Consider the following 15,313-nt stretch of genomic DNA (forward strand, 5'->3'; position numbering starts at 1 on the left):
TCATACCGACCCAACACCAGGGCACAGAGTGGCAGGATAGAGGATGGACTTGAAGGCGAGCATAAAGGATTGACTTAAAGACGGGAGTATAGCAGGAGCGGTCATAGAGTAGCTTCTAACAACTAGTGCCCTAGGTGAGCCATATAGTAAGCAGCCTCACCATTTTTATTTCATTTCAGTGTTTTGATTTTATTTTGTTCCCTTAATTTAGCACCTCACTTAATAAGAATCTCTTGGTTGGTGCCTAGTTCTGAGACATGCCATCCCTGGGGAAGAAGTAGAAGGGGTAAGTGAGGAAGTGAGAAGTAGGATGGATAAAGCATTAGGCACAAGCGAAACAAAGTTAAGTTAAATATTGTGCATTTATTGTCTGACTTGACTGGTACCTAAATAGCACCCTCTTATGCTTTAGGATTTCTTTCGGCAACTTATGTCTTCCTGTAATAAAAAACAGTAACAAACGTTAGAAATCATACACCATGCCAGCAGACAGAATACACATGGGGTTGAGGAAAACCACCTAAACAGTTGTGACTCCTATGCATGCAAAATTCACTCAGATTCCAGGGGGTGGATGCATAGAAAAAACTAGTAGGCCTAACTGGCCAACCCATTTACGCCCTGTGCCACTAAATAACAACTCTTCAATGCATTTTTCCTACACATTGTATTTTACACTGTATTGCCATTACGTGCTTGAGTTAAGTCAGGAATAGTGTTTTTTAGGTTGGGGTGGACAGTACAGCTTCCTCCATGACCTGCTGCTTACGATATACATGGATAGGAGCTTTGGGTTTGCCCTTCATAATTACTTATTCCAGCCATTGGCTTAAGGCATTATCACTCACATTTTAGATTGACCCAAAGGAGAATATATTTCTCATTGTCATGCTGTTGGCTGTTTGAAGTGTCACCCCACCTCCTTTGGAGTGCTTGCAATGTAACACACGAGGGATTATTTTAAATACAAAAAAGTACACTCAAACACCATACTTTTTTCTCATTCAGTTCTTCATTTTATTCATGCTTTGCATACCTAAAGCAATTCTTAAGTTTTACTGTAGCAGGTATTTTGAAATATTTTTATTTATCACATCGTCAATACCTGTTCAATGCCACAATGCCATCATAACCAGTACAATATCACCAAAATGACACATCACCAATACTAACACAACCCCACCACCAACATATATCACCATCACTACTAGCATCATTACCACTAGAAAAAGGCCACACAACACTAGTACCACTATCTTACATCACCAATACCACCACCATCACCTATACGACACTAAAGCCATCGCCACTAGGAATACTTCCACCACCGATATCACCAATACCACTACACCAGCACCACTAATGCCACTACCAAACAATGGCAAAGCCACTAGGGCCAATATTGCATAACGTTCCTGTTTGCACCACAGCGCACCTTTAAACAGGTACACCGGGTGCAAACAAGGACAGTGTGCCCTATTACAAGTAATGCGCTGTGCCAAGGCACCTATGAACTCTCACTGCCCTGAGGGCAGAGCAGTAGTGAATGACAGAACTGCTGTTTGAATCGGCTACTCCATCATTCTCTGTACTGGTTTGGCTGTGGTACATTCCATTATGTTAGTTGTGGAAGAATGCAGTCCAACTTAAAGTTGGAAAGGCTGGTCCTGAATGGTGTTATAAATAGATACTTCTGTGACAACTGCCCAAAGTTTGGGCAGAAAAGATTTGCTCTGTACATTTTGTATTGTCAACTGCAAGTAAAATATTTTATTGTATGTGGTTAATTAAAACCTTTACAAAATTTGCAAAGAGAATATTACATAAAATCATTAGAATGAAAGATAAATGAAAACCTACATTTACTCTTTGTTTTAAAAGGGAAGACTGAAGAAAATAATAAATTAAGCAATTTGGCATTTGCTGAAATCAGAGTCTTTTGTAATCTTTAGTCCTTTGATTTGGTACCATTATTCGCCATTTTTTCCGTTTGCATTATTAGGAGGCTTGCCTTCTGAAGAAATCTGGTGGCCCTACAGGCTGCCTGCAGCTGCTGGCTGTTCAGTGCTAGCATGACTGCCGGCCGACATGTTCTGACTTGGAATGAGCGAAATATATGCAAGAGATAGTATCGTCTCAGGTTTGTGAGGGTTGGGCAAATGCACAGAAGATGAAGCAAAGTTTCTTCTGCATGACCACAGAGTCTGCAGAGTGATGTTGGCCACGTTTGCTTCCATGCAGGGGTCTGGTCTTTTGAGATGTAAGTTCCCAGCCGTACTCGTAGGAGCATCTGTTGTGTAGATGGTATTATGTGGTTAACTAAGTAAGGTTGCGGGACACACCTCTCATATGTTGGAAGTACCATCCAGCCGTGTTTTTTCTTTGCTAGTGCAGCTTTGTCGGCGATCCAAGAATCTAGTTTTGCCGCACCTTTGGCTGCTTTTTTGAAGGTCGCAAAGGTGTGACCGGTGTTCCATGAATCTTGCATATTAAGATTTGACAGACCTTCTTCAAGTTTTGCTTTCCATGCGTCTTTTCCTTTTGTTTGTTTATTTATTTCAGTCCAGCAGAGACCCATCAGCGAGTCCTCTTGCGCTGCTCTTAATTTCCAGCACATTTTTAGTATTGCCCCTTGTCTGGCTTGGTGCTGATTTAATAGCCCAAATTCAAGGCGTACTTGCGCTTGTGAGGCGAGCTTCGGAATTTGAAAGATGTGTTTGAACAGCACTGACTGTTGGAGATTCCCAAAGTTTGCGTCTTTGCCTCTGAATAATTCTGAGCCGTACGTGATCGATGGCAAAAATTTTGCTGCGATCACCTTCAACAGATGTGAATTGGAAGGACAATTCAGTTTTGTTTTTAGTAGATTTAAAGCAAAGCGTAATTTATTGGCCTGAGCTTTTCTGTGCAGTCGTTGGTCTTTTAATGTCCATCTTGCGTCGACCAGTACTCCCAGGTACTTGTAAGAGGGGCTTTGTTCAATCATATTTCCCTCAATGTGCCATTTGAATTTTTGCCGCCCTGGCCGTGGTGCAAAGCAGACGATTTTAGTTTTTTTGTAATTGAGTTGCAGCCCGTGCATACGGGTAAATTCGTGCAGCCTTGTGATGGAGCGTTGTAGTCCCAAGGGGGTCTGGCTGCAAAGAACGATGTCATCGGCGTACTGCATACTCCTTATTTTGTGCTTAGCTAGCTTGGGGGGGTCACTTTCAATCTCCGCAATGCTCTTGTCCAGATCCGCGGTGAAGATATTAAAGAGGGTAGGGGCCAAGACACATCCCTGCTTGAGGCCATTTCGGGTGGGGATTTTTTCTGTTGTTCTGTCACCATTGCCTATTTTGATCTTAACCCAGGTCGATGTGTATAAGTCAATGATGGCCTGTAACAGCTTCGATGGTATGCCCCAACTATCCATCTTTTTCCACAGGGTCTCCCTTGGGACTGTGTCAAACGCCGCTTTTAAGTCAACAAAACAGGTATAGAGTTTTATTGATTTGGCCTTTGCACTGTCGACAAGGAGGTTTAGGGCTAACAGGTTGCATAATGTGTTGGTTCCTGGCCTGAACCCCGTCTGGGTAATTGGCAGAATGTTGTTGGAGCTGACCCAGTCCTCCAGTGCTTGCAGGAGGTTGGATGCGTATACTTTTTTTTTTTTTTATTAAACCTTTTTATTAGTTGCTTTCAGTACAAAGTCATGACAGTGACAGCATCTGCAATCCAGTACAACAATAACCGTGGTACATACAGTAGAGAGGTATCAACTTCCCAAATGACAATAAAACACAGGTATATAATTCCATGTACAGCAGCGGGAGGCCAACATTCTAGGATCCCTCCCCCCCTCTAAAGACCGGGGCGTGATAAGGAAAGCAGCATCCTCCCCTCCCAGTTCAGACAGGAAGGCAGGCATGTAGGGCTGGCATCGCCAGAGTCCACCAACCCGAGATTGTCTACGCACCGACCAGGTAGCTGGCCGCATTATCATGTGTATCAGTGTATCATACGTACGCCAGGCGTATGCGTCTTCGCTGAGGAGCGCAACTAAGGTCAAATGTATGGATGATCAGGGTGCAGTATAGTGTGAAGCAGTGCGTAGTGCCTCCCTTCCCAGGAATCATCTGGAGCGTCGTGTAAGCGTAATACCCAGTGTGTCTGTCCGTCATCCCCATCCCAAGTGGTGAAGGAGTGAGGAGAGAGGCCCCTCCCTGAAGCAATATCACATGGTCCTCCGAATTTCCCAGTGTCTTCAACAGCAAGATTATGATGGGTGTTCCCCAGTCATGTCCTCTCACCTAAAGTCAGGCGGTGTGAAGTACCTCCCGTCACGTGTAAAGTAGCATGTTGAATGCAATGTAAAGCACCTATGCGCTCACGGGCCCGGAACCGGTTCGTCATCTCCAGAGGAGTCGCTATGTGTCGCCTGAGATAGCCAGTACACCTGCAGGGGGGACCAAAAGTCACGAGGCGCACACCTGGCAGGCAACAGTTCTGCATAAACGCCATGTTGGTCCTGGCAGTACGTGAGGTCGTCAAGCCAGTCCTTAAATTTTGGTGCTCTCCCCCTTCCCCATCTGCAAGCTATTCTCCGCTTAGCAAGGAGCAGCGCAAGGTCGACAAATTTGCGAACTGACTTGGGCAAATTTTTGGTGTACCCTAGCAACATCACTACCGGCTCCAGGGGTAGGGGGCCAGCAATCATTATTTGGAGCGCATTATGTACCTGCTCCCAGTACAATTGTATGGCTCCACATTCCCAGGCCAGATGGAGGAAATCCGCGCCATCCGCCCGGCATCTAGCGCACCTATCATCCTCCGCGAGGTGAAACCGCAGTTTCCTGACTGGGGTATAATAGTATCGTTGCACAAACTTATAATGAATAATTTTCAGACGACAGCTGGAGGAGACTCTAGCCGTGATCGAGCAGCAATAATCCCACTGCTCGTCTGTGAGTGCAGTTGGTAGGTCAGCGTCCCAGTTAGTCCGAGCTTTCGGCATAACCGCTGGGCGCTGCTCACGCAAGGCGGCATACAGTTTGGACACCAAGTGCTTGCCATCCGACACGAGCATGACATGCAATGGCAATACCGTCCCCGGTTCCTCCGGGAAGGTGGGGAGAATGTCTCGCATACCCTGCCGGAGTCTAATATAGTAGAACACTTCCATGGGCGTCGGGGGTGTAGTCCGGAATATCTGTTCCTTGGTACGGAACATTCCATCATGGAATAAGTCACCCCACGTGCGAAGGTGTACGCGATTGCACATGGACCGAAATCCGTTTTCCGTTAGGAGGGAAAGTTTTGGGTGGTATGCAAGGGGCATCGCCGGGGAATAAAGCATGGGAGCGTTCAGCAGTTTAGTTACTCTCCGCCAAGCATCGACAGTACAGGTAACTGTGGTGGCAGGCGTTTCAACATCCCCAATCAGTCCCATCAGCATGCCCTTAAGCGGGATCGGGTGTACGATCCAGGCCTCAGCAGCGACCTGTGGCATAAAGGGAGCGGGGTTAACCCAGTGATAAGAATGCTGAGCCTGAGCACTAAGGTAGTACATTTCCATGTCAGGCACATCGAATCCTCCCCTATCATATGGCTGCGTCAAGACCTTCCAGCTAAGGCGTGGTTGCTTACCACCCCAGAAAAGGCGAAGCAGCTCAGATCTAAGCCGTTTGAAAAAATAGGCCCCCGGGAAGTATGGAATGTTTTGGAATAGGTATAAGAACCGTGGGAGGACGACCATCTTGATCAGGGAGGCTCTCCCTGCCATCGAGAGTGGCAGGGCCCGCCAGCGGGTTACGTTATCAGCCAATTGCGAGACAGCCACCCCGTAATTGGATCGGATTGTGTCGTCTTTATTGAGCGTCACTTCTATGCCCAAGTATCTTAAGTCAGAACTGCACCATTCCAGGGGGTAATCCAACGGAAACCGGGCAACCGATGCCGTGAGGGGGAAGAATTGCGACTTCTTCCAGTTAATGTGTACCCCGGAGATGCCGCCGAACGCCACGAATTCCCTCAGGAGCGGGTTAAGGTGATCTTGTGGGTGACGCACATACAGAGTGACGTCATCTGCATAGAGAGAAATACTAATCTGACGCTGCTGACAGTTAAAGGCACTAGCCTTGTGCAACTGACGTATTCTACAAGCCAGCGGCTCTATTGCCAGGGCAAACAGCAGGGGTGACAGGGGGCATCCCTGCCTAGTCCCTCTCGTGATCGGCATCTGTGCCGAAAGCACTCCATTGATGACGACCCTAGCAACCGGTAAGGTGTAGAGCAATTTCACCCAGGCTATAAAGATTCGAGGGAAGCCCATTCGGTCCAGAATTGCCAGCAGATAACCCCACTCCACCGAATCAAACGCCTTGGTGGCGTCCAGAAACACGGCAGCGATCGGCAGGTCGGGCGAGATGGTGGGTATCAGGGAGAACAGCGTACGCAAGTTATGGGAAGTAGCTCTCCCCGGGACAAAGCCAGATTGATCCGGCAACACCAGAGTAGTCATAAGTAGGGACAGCCTAGTCGCTAGCACTTTTGCGAGGATCTTCGCGTCGCAGTTGAGCAGCGACAGGGGTCGATAGGCATCAGTGTCCTTCGGATCCTTCCCCGGTTTCAAAAGCGACGTGATCGCTACCTCCCTCATGGAGCCCGGCAGTATCCCGACCTCAAGCGAGTCCTCAAAGACCTCTTTCAGGACAGGTGCCATGATGTCGATGTAGCACTTATAGAATTCGGCCGGCAGACCGTCCAACCCCGCCGCTTTGCCATTGCTAAGGGACATAATTGCCTCCCTGATCTCGTCCAGTTCGAACGGGCATCCCAAGAACGCCCTGTTGCTGTCGCTGAGCCAGCAAAGTGCGATGTCGTCCAGGAAAGTACCGAACTCCACATCGCCCACCTGCTGAGTGGAGTACAGCCGCTTATAATGTTGTAGGAAGGTATTTCGAATTCCATTAGAATCCTGGTGAGTCCTGCCCTCCCCGTCGGAGATTTCCAGGATATGGGTAGCGAAGCGCTGGTGCCTCGTGAGCGCCGCCAGCACCTTACCCGGCCGGTCTCCCTCACAATAGCGCCTAGCCGTCCAGTATTTGCCCCGGAATTTCAATTCCCTGGCTGCTTCTTCCTCATATGCCGATAATTTTGTCCTGAATGCCCCCGCCAGGTCAGGGGAGGGATTGCTGACCATCTCAGCCTCCAGCGCCTTAAGCTCCGACTCAAGTTTAGTTAATGTGCGCACTATGTCCCGCAGTATCCCGCAGCTCTTAGAGATCGTGAACCCCCTCACTGTCACCTTAAAGGCTTCCCAGATTGTTTCGACCTTGTCGACTGATCCTTTGTTCCTAGGGAAGAAGGCTTCGATCTCCTCGCCCAGTTCATGTCGAAAGACAGGGTCCAGCAAGGCTGAAGGAGGGAACCGCCATGGCGGTCTCACCCTAGCATACCCCGGCATCTCCAAGACAGACAGTACAGGACAATGGTCCGAGTAGGTGCGAGGCAGATGGTTCACCCGAACAACCCCCCCAGCAAGGCCTCTCGAGATAAAGCAGTAGTCGATCCGTGCCCATGAGCGTGTATGCGCTGTGAAATGGGTACCCTCCCTACTCGTCGGATGCGTGTGCCTCCAGCTATCTATGAATCCAGCCTCTGTTATTATACCCTGGAGGGCATCCCTGGCGTTCGTGTTGTATTGTGCACTACAGTCCGATCTATCCACCATTGGGCATAACGACAAATTGAAGTCCCCCCCCCCAGACAATGTGCGTGACTTCAGTTTCCAACACATGACCCCACAGCGACAAAAAGAAACCAGGAGTGTCAACATTAGGCGCGTAACAATTCACAAGCATTATCACATCGGTGCCCAACCGCCCCCAAAGGATGACGTACCTCCCTTCCTTATCCGCCCGCACCCCCAACTTTTGAAACGGGAGTTGTTTATTGATTAAAATAACAGTCCCTCTAGAGTACGTGGAATAGGAAGAAAACTCTCTCACACTCGCCCATCTACTCGCAAACGTGGGGACACTATTTGGGCTAAGGTGGGTTTCTTGGAGCATCGCTATCTGTACATGGTGCCTATCCAAATATGCAATCACATTCCTGCATTTACGGGGGTTATTAAGGCCACGGACATTCCAGGACATTATTGAGACAGTAGTCAAAGCATTATCACCCACTGTTATCTCCGCATCCCTGAAAGAAGCCCTTGGTCAACGATCCAGCCCTCAGTCTGAATGTACCAAGTGCCGATCTGCCCGCTGTCCAGAACATTCTCTCCATACAACCAGTCATGCTGTCATACACACAAACTCCAGTACCTGCACACATGTCATGAGCGCCAACCGCAACAACAACTTCACTTTCAACAACTAGCAACCCAGCAGCCAAACCCCTCCCCTCCCTCCATGCACAACCTTCAAACCCCCGTTCACCCGCTCCACCCCCCACCCACTGAAGCAACCCAACCTTGCCAGTACCATAGCCCTCCCCCCACCCCGAGCCCAACAGGCAAGAACAGTAGAAAAACCATGTGGGGAATCCCCTCCTAGTGACACTAGAGGAATGCACCCGAACACCCCACCACTCTCCTCTCGACCCGCATGTGCCATACGAAGAAGATAGAGAAGGCGGGGTGGTGCCTGGCCTGTATTATTCCTGCAGGCTAAACCCAGACAACCAGTCAGCGACTCTCATCACCACCCTCCATGTAAGAAAAGTTACCAATGAGTTCAGGAGGACTGTCCAAGGTGCACCCGCTGCATATTCCAGGACCTGCTCCACCATCGGGTCGCCCTGACCAAGATCAACTCCAGCATAGGGGCAGAGTATACGAAAGCAGATGGTGCCCAGCAGTAGGCCACAATGCAGCAAATCAGTCATCAACGTCTCTGCAGGTAGGGCCGGGTCTCCCCGACGGCAACAGGCAACAAGAGTCCAAGTCCATCCGACGTTCCATCATATGGAGTCAATAAGCAAATGGTCGCGATGGCGCATTCAAGATTCCTCGTGCTCAGCAGGGAGCACGTCTGCCTCATCCTCTCCCTCGTTCCGCCTGTCCCTCCTGGCATTGCGAAGCTTCCGAACATAGTCCTCAGCCTGCTGCGGATTCGTAAAAAAATGTTGTTTGCCCTGATGGGTCACCCTGAGACGCGCCGGGTACAGGAGCGCGTAGTCCACTTGCATGTCCCTCAGCTTCTTTTTCACGTCCAAGAATTTCCTCCGTTGGTCCTGCACCATGGGCGTAAAGTCCGGGTACAAGGAGAACTGCACACCGTCGCATGTCAGGTTCCGGTTCGTACGGGCTGCGCGTAGTGCTGCGTCACGGTCACGGTAGTTAAGCAGCCGGGCGATGATGGGCCTCGGCTGCGCCCCTGGTTTGGGAACCGGACCCAGGGAGCGATGCGCCCGCTCGACAATAAATTGACTGGAGAAGGCCTCCTTGCCCACTGCCGTGATGAGGATGCGCTCTACGTAGTCCTCCATGCGCCCAGTGTTGGTGGACTCCGGAACCCCCGTGACGCGAATGTTATTGCGCCTGCTCCTCGCCTCCAACTCCTCGTTCTTCGCCGCTATCACCCTCAGGATATTGTCCATTCTAGTTAGGCGCGCGTCGTGGGCCGTGGCCGTGTCCTCCGATGTTGAGATGCGCCGTTCCGCTTCCGTCAAGCGCTCCTCGTGGACCTCTATTTTCTGCGCAATGCCATCCATTCTGGATGATAAGCGGTCCACCTTATCCACTATCGTGGCGAAGCCCTGCCGCATTTCCTCCATCATCAGTCTCAGCTCCGGGGCCAAGGGAGTAGAGGGGGGGTCAGCGCCTGACGGTCCCGGGGCACCACTAGCCCCCGCCACGCTGCGCAGTGGTTTTTTGGCGGTCGGAGGTTCGAAAGAGAGCTTGGGCTGCTTATTGTCATTCTTGCCCATCGCGCCTCTGCTGTGAGCGCCCACCAGGTCCGGCGAGCGGCGCAAGTGTCTGTGTCCACTGGCCCCGGCGGAGCCTGCGCGTCCCGATGGCCCTCCGCGCAGCGGTCTCGTCTGAGGCGGTATTGCCTCCTCGAGGATGCAAGCCAAAAGTGAACGAGTTGAGTCCACACTCCGCAGAGCCCCCGCTCCGGTGAGTCAGCCGCGGGCAAGATGGTGAGGCGCCGTATCAAGCTACACAGTTCAGAGCCCAGGGGATGGCAGCGGGGGGTGATGGTAGGCCGCTAGGCGCGGGAGGAGGGTCAGCGCGCCAACCGCGGGATGCAGGAGACACAGGCCGGCCAATGCCTATGTCCTCTGGGAGGCCCCAATCGCTCCACAGGCCTCCCCTCCCAGATGCCGGCAGATCACAGCAGGATTCCGGGGCAGCTGCAGGGGCCACGCGGTGCAGTGCCGGGTAGATGTCCGACCCCCTCGGCAGGCCCAGTCGGGCGGCGCGCCGGTCCCTCGTTACCTCGGCGGCCCACCAGCGGAGCGCACAGTATCCTAGCACTCCGCAGTGGCCCCAGAGGGGGAGAGACTCACCTCCGTCGCCCCCCGATAGGCCTCCAGCAGGTCGCACCTCAATCGATTCGAGCCCCGCAGCTCCGGGGCCTAGCCACCTCGTGGGAAGCCGCGGCCTCGCGTGGTCCGGCGTCCAGGTGCCTCGGCAGCTCTCTCCAGCGGCTCTCCCCGGTCAAAGCAAACAGCCGCGTATCTCCGGCATCCGACCTCGTATTTCTTTCAAAATTGGACAGGACCCGTGGAGTAAGCAGGTCCACCAGCGCTGTAAATCCTGGGCGGCCACTCGCAGGAGAAAAGGATATATTTAGGATGTCGCTGGCCAGGCAGCCAGAGCCTCACTGAAGTGCGGCCATTAGCTAGTGCGCCCTCTAGCGCCCCCTGGATGCGTATACTTTGGCCTCTACGTCAATAAGCGCTATCAGCCTATAATTCGCTGGGTCTGTTCGCGCGCCTGCTTTGTAAATTGGATGCAGGATGCTCCCTCTCCATGAGGGGGGAATGCTTCCTGTTTGAAAAGCGTTGTTATACAAAGGGGTAAGGTATTCAGCCCAAAACGCTTGGTCATGTTTGAAGAGTCCATTTGGCAAGCCATTTGGGCCTGGTGCCCCTTGCGACCTCAATTTTTTTAGGATCAATTGCACTTGTTGTGACGTGATCCAATTTTCACCAAAGTTTTGATCCTCTTCTTGTTTCTCATTTTTCTTATGTATTGGATGGTCTGCTTGGGAATTAGTCATTTCTGTTTGCTTTAAATGGTGGATCCAGTCTTCCTGTAGTATGGTTGCGTTGAAGACGTGGGCAGCTCCATTTGCTATTTTATTGATTTCTGCCCAAAATTTCCGATTGTTGTTTGTTTTGTTGGCTTCTAGTAGTTGTAGCCAAGTTTCAGTTTGATGTTTTGTCTTTGCCAACCATATGTCTTTTTTGTATTTTTGCCTTAGATTGTAGATTTGTCGTTTGGTGTCTACACCCTTTGTTGGATTTTTGCCTTGTAGTTTTCTGATTTCCTGATTTAGGATCCTTTTTTTGCGCCCTATTGAGCCCAGGAGCCCCTGATGTGCTTCATTAGTTTTTCTTTTGTGGCTCTGGGGTTGCTGGCCAAATCTTTTTGTTAGACTTGCAGTCATGTTTTCCCAATTATCCTGGTATGACAATAAGTTTTGCACGCCCTCTTCTGCCTGCACGCTTTTCACAAATGTCATAATTTCTTCAACGTTCTTCCCACTCCAAACTAGTCGCTTGAGATTGTAGGGACTCGGGATTTGAAGCAAATCTTTGCATGCTGGAGCCCTGGTATGTTGGAAGCTCAGCTCAATTGATTGTAAACTGTGGTCACTCTCCAATTTGTGGATTATTCTGTAGGTGACAATTGTTTGGAGTACCTCGAGGTCCACTATGGTGTAGTCTAATACAGCTTGAGCCTGTTTGGCAATTCTGGTCGAAGATGCGGGCTGATCTTGCGAAAAGCGGCCGTTCAAATTAAGCATTCCCAGTTCCGCGAACATTAGGGCACATTGTTGACCGTATTTATCCTTTTTTAGATGGTTAGTTATTGTAGGGGGAATAGGTTTCCCATTCCGTTTGTTTCGTTGGATATTCTGTGCGAGATCCCTCTGTAAAAGGAACATGTTCAAATCCCCAGAAACTATCAGCCCCGACTGTGGGAAGGTGGATTGCAAAGATTTGACGAGTGCCTTCAGGGTCAAGATGTTTTCTAATTTCCTCCTGGATTCTGGGTGTATGTAGATGTTGCAGATAACCAATGACCGAAGGTCTTGTGTGACCTGTGCTCCTGGACTGGGGACGGGCTCAGGATCAATTTTGATGCACTGGATCCATGTTTGTCCCGTGTCAATTGTGTCATAAGACCATGGGATGCTGGTATTCAGATACATCGATAGACCTCCGGATGCTCTTCCTGCTAAGCCCTTTTTGATGGCATGTTGTTGTATTTCTTTAAAGCCGTTTATATGTTCGGATGAAATTGACCAGGTCTCTTGGAGTAATATAATATCAAATTGTTGTAGAAATACTAGTAGTTCTGCGTCATTTGTTTTGCCCCCCAGCCCGTTGATGTTCCATGAGCATACCTTCAAGTTCGATTTTCATGCCTCATCAGTCGTGCCATCCGCGGGGCTTGGGGTTGGGGGTAGAACTTTCCGGGACCTGCTTGCGTCTCCTAACCAGCCTTGGCGGATAATGCGTAAGTTAGACCAGCCTCCCATGATGCTTTCCGAGCTTCCAACAGCCCCCCGCAGTGTTCCTCTGTCGGGCGGTGGTCTTGGTGCAGCCAGCATTGATAGCGGGCCCGGGTATCTTTCTATTTCAACTGGTCTGATTTCGATTCCCCATTTTGCAAACTCTTCTCTGTGGAGCCAAAATTCTTTGGCTTTCTTGGGGTCCTTCCATGTTGCCACTGTCATCTCTCTTCCATTTGTTTTTGGGATTGGTTTGAATTCAATACTTTCGATGTGATTCGTGTTCAAGTGGCATAGAGTTTCAATTGAATTGGTAAGTTTTAGGATGGCGCTCCGATTGAGAATGTCATGGTTCCCCCTGGAGCTGTAATGGGGAATGATTTCATGTACTAAGGCTCCTGCAGGATAAGGGGAGTCCATCTCTTCTCTTGGAGCCGCATGCCTGGTTTGGATATTATTTTTTTCGGAAGTTGCATGGTAGCCTTGATGTAAGATGTTAGCCTGAGCTGCTGGCGCGATGCCAAAGCCCAGCTGTGGGGGTCTGAGGCGCTCTGGACCTTCTGGGCGGGCTTTTTGCTGCTGCGCCTTGGCCAAGGGATTTTCTTTGGATCCCGTGCCCAACTTTGTGAAGTAGTGCGAAATGCTTTTTTGTTCTACTATTATCTTCTGCGCAGGTAAGCAGTCCGCCTGTTGTGTTTTTTTTGGATACTTGTGGTGACTTATGATCGCTTTGGCATCTGAGATGCATGTCTGATATGGCCGGTTGGGGCGGAGTTGGGGATGGGGGGTCCTGCAAAATTTCCCCTTTGTCTTCTTGATCCTTTTTTCTTGGCTCTTTGTCATTCAGTCCGCTTGAGGTTGTTCCTGTAGTCAGAGTTTGTATTATGTTGCTCACCATTGGGAGCTCTAGGTCCTGGTCTTGATGCCTGTTGGGCTCTTGAGCCTGGTCCCTATTTGGCAATGCAGTTGCTTTCTTTCCTTGGTGCTTATTTTGTCTGGCTTTCCTCAAACGTTTGCGTTCTCGTTTTGTTAAGGCGTTGGTTTGTTTTGTTTGCCCATTTGCGGGTGACCCGGGCTCTTTTCTCCCTTGCTTTACTGGGTCATTGGTATCTGTAAATTGAAATTGCATGTTTGTGGAGGTTGTTAACTGATCATTTGCTGTGGTTTCTGTTGGGTTGCATTCCATTGGGTCCATGAGTGAGCTCTCACTGGGCGTTGTGTCACTACTAGTTGTGCATGACCAGCGGTCAGGAGCCTTTTCTACAGCGGTGGTTTCAATAATAGTTTGGTGCGCTTTGGTTTTATTTTTTACTTCTGACAAAATGTCTGTAAGGATGGTCGGAAGAGCTTTAAGTTGGTTCAATGTGTCAGTGCACTGGCATTCATGGTACTTTGTCTGCGGATCTTTCTGTACCCGTTCAATGAAGGAATTTAGGTCTAAAATCTTTCTGTCTATTCCCACTACATGAGAGGCCAGAATTTGGAGAAGGTCAATCTGAAGCTCTAATTTTTCTGAGTGTTGGAGCAAAGCCTCTGATATAGTTTCCATTGTGCTTATGAACGGAGGCCACAGAGGAGCATGTGCTGGAAGAAAAAGATCTGTTTGGTTACTGCCAGCATGGGGACAAACCCAGGCTTTGTCTCCTGTTTTGCTCTTAAGGGAGTCTCGAGCGTCTCGTGGATCTTCTCCCCGACCTATATCTGATGTCGCTGTTTGTATGTGGCCTTTTTTCTGGGGATCAAGGCCTTTTGATGGTGTTGCTTCCTTTGAAGAGGGAATGTTATGTCGTGGGAGAGATTCTCCCAACAGGCTGATTGTGGATTTTATTGAGGCCTCATTGCCGATAGTCGTATTGTCAACTGAGATCCTCGAATCCTCCAATATGTGGGCAGAATTACACTATTCCTTGGTATTAATAAAGTCTGGCTCATAGTGCTTGTAAAGATATCTCCTTAGAGAACCATCTATGTTCCAAGGAGTGGGAAATATATAGGGCTAGTAACAAAAGCATAGCCGCTCTTATCTGGATTCTGTTCATGGCCAGCTCAGAGAAAGTCATGAATCCTCTTTGGTGATAGAAAATTCACTCTTCAAAACTCCCATGATGACATAAGTTGACATGGAGCATCAAACAAACTCAAAACTACTTTAAAGGAGCAAAACGTGTTCCAGCTTCATTTTTATTGTAAATGTAGAATATTAAGCCATTTGCAGTAAGGCTTGCTGCATATTCTAAGGGATGGAGCACAGCCCAGATAATTGGTAGGGAAGGGAAATCCACACCCTAACGAAGAATAACTTTCAAATGACAATGACGGTATAAAATGTACAGCTCTCCATTAGAACTTAATAGCAACTGACGTTTTATGAGTAAATAAATAATTGAGAAAGGTAGTAAAACAATTTCAGAATTTTCTCTGAACGTATGGAAATAAATATCTTCACTATATAAACGTACAGTTTACACATAAATTGTTCATAGCACGACATGACAACTCTTTAGTTTCAGTATGTGCACAGAAATCCACAGGTGAATAATGCATTATAAGGAGAACCTTTTGATTTTTTTGCACATGTTTTGGTAACTGGCCGTTGAAGTAACCCACAACCTATTAGAAACATACATGTGCAA

General features: G+C 49.1%; 1 protein-coding gene across 3 annotated transcripts in view; it reads left to right on the forward strand.

Moving 5' to 3' along the window:
- The window catches only part of RSPH10B (radial spoke head 10 homolog B), a 517,038-nt gene that overhangs the window by 129,129 nt on the left and 372,596 nt on the right, over positions 1-15,313 (forward strand). The gene's annotated exons all lie outside the window — the stretch shown is intronic.

The sequence above is a fragment of the Lissotriton helveticus genome, chromosome 10 (assembly GCF_964261635.1).
Source record: "Lissotriton helveticus chromosome 10, aLisHel1.1, whole genome shotgun sequence".
Lineage (NCBI taxonomy): Eukaryota > Metazoa > Chordata > Amphibia > Caudata > Salamandridae > Lissotriton > Lissotriton helveticus.